This window comes from Schistocerca americana, unplaced genomic scaffold, assembly GCF_021461395.2.
Source record: "Schistocerca americana isolate TAMUIC-IGC-003095 unplaced genomic scaffold, iqSchAmer2.1 HiC_scaffold_71, whole genome shotgun sequence".
In the NCBI taxonomy this organism is placed as follows: Eukaryota; Metazoa; Arthropoda; class Insecta; order Orthoptera; family Acrididae; genus Schistocerca; species Schistocerca americana.
In genome coordinates this window covers 881,633-883,876 of record NW_025726467.1, presented here as the reverse complement: position 1 = coordinate 883,876, position 2,244 = coordinate 881,633, and positions in this window count along the sequence as shown.

Sequence of the window (2,244 nt, the reverse complement as noted above, 5' to 3'; positions counted from 1 at the left end):
CCATCGTCATTAGGAGCCCTGAACGTTACAATAAACTATCAGTCTCGCGTCATATTCGAAAATCTAGACTCACAGGAGACGGACCATATGGTGCCCGAGGAAGTAATATCCCCTTAGAGACAAGTCACCTTGAGGACGATGTATTGAATCTCGACGCAATTTGAGTGTTCCATCGTCATTAGGAGGCCCTCAACGTTACAGTTAACTCTCAGTTTAGCGTCGGATTCGAAAATCTAGACTCACAGGAAAACGACGATAAGGTGCCCGAGGCAGCAATAGACCCTTCGAGACAAGTCGGCTGGAGGACGATGTGTTGAATCTCGACGATTTTTGAGTGTTCCATCGTCATTAGGAGGTCCTGAACGTCACTAATAACTATCAGTTTTGCGTCGGATTCGAAATTCTAGACTCACAGGAGACGGACCATATGGTGACCGAGGCAACAATAGACCCTTGGCGACAAGTCGGCTGGAGGACGATGTATTGAATCTCGACGCAGTTTGAGTGTTCCTTCGTCATTAGGAGGCCCTGAATGTTACAATTAACTATCAGTTTCGCGTCGGATTCGAAAATCTAGACTCACAGGAGTACGACCATAAGGTGCCGGAGGCAGCAATATCCCCTTGGAGACAAGTCGGCTGGAGGTCGATGTATTGAATCTCGACGCAATTCGAGTGTTTCATCGTCATTAGGAGGCCGTGAACGTTACAATTAACTATCAGTTTTGCGTCGGATTCGATAATCTAGACTCACAGGAGAACGATCAAAAGGCGCCCGAGGCAACAGTAGAGCCCTTGGAAACTAGTCGGCTGGAGGACGATGTATTGAATCGCGACGCAATTTGAGTGTTCCATCGTCATTAGGAGGCCCTGAACGTTACAATTAACTATCAGTTTTGCGTCGGATTCGAAAATCTAGACTCACAGGAGACGGACCATATGGTGCCCGAGGCAGAAATATCCCCTTGGAGACAAGTCGGCTGGAGGACGATGTATGGAATCTCGACGCAATTTGAGTGTTCCATCGTCATTAGGAGGCCCTGAACGTTACAATTAACTATCGGTTTTCGGTCGGATTCGATAATCTAGACTCACAGGAGACGGAACATATGGTGCCCGAGGCAGAAATATCCCCTTGGAGACAAGACGGCTGGAGGACGATGTATGGAATCTCGACGCAATTTGAGTGTTCCATCGTCATTAGGAGGCCGTGAGCGTTACAATTAAGTATCAGTTTTGCGTCGGATTCGATAATCTAACCTCACAGGAGACGGACCATATGGTAGCCGAGGCAGTAATATCCCCGTGTAGGCAAGTCGGCTGGAGGACGATGTATTTTATCTCTACGCAATTTGAGTGTTCCATCGTCATTAAGAGGCCGTGAGCATTACAATTAACTATCAGTTTTGCGTCCGATTCGATAATCTAGACTCACAGGAGAACGATCAAAAGGCGCCCGAGGCAACAATACACCCTTGGAAACTAGTCGGCTGGAGGACGATGTATTGAATCGCCACGCAATTTGAGTGTTCCATCGTCATTAGGAGGCCCTGAACGTTACATTTAGCTATCAGGTTTGGGTCGGATTCGAAAATCTAGACTCACAGGAGACGGACCATATGGTGCCCGAGGCAGAAATATCCCCTTGGAGACAATTCGGCTGGAGGACGATGTATGGAATCTCGACGCAATTTGAGTGTTCCATCGTCATTAGGAGGCCCTGAACGTTACAATTAACTATCAGTTTTGCGTCGGATTCGAAAACCTTGTCTCAAAGGAGAACGACCATAAGGTGCCCGAGGCAGCAATATCCCCTTGGACACAAGTCGGCTGGAGGTCGTTGTATTGAATCCCGACGCAAATTGTGTGTTCCATCGTCATTACGAGGCCCTGAACGTTACTATTAACTATCAGTTTTGCGTCGGATTCGAAAATGTAGACTCAGAGGGGAACGACCATAAGGTGCCCGAGGTAGCAATAGACCCTCGGAGACATGTCGCCTGAAGGACGATGTGTTGAATCTCGACGCAATATGAGGGTTCCATCGTCATTAGGATGCCCTGAACGTTACTATTAACTATCAGCTTCGCGTCGGATTCGAAAATCTAGACTCACAGGAGCACAACCATAAGGTGCCAGAGGCAGCAATAGACTCTTGGAGAAAAGTCGGCTGGAGGACGATGCATTGAATCGCGACGCAATTTGAGTGTTTCATCGTCATTAGGAGGCCGTGAGCGTTACAATT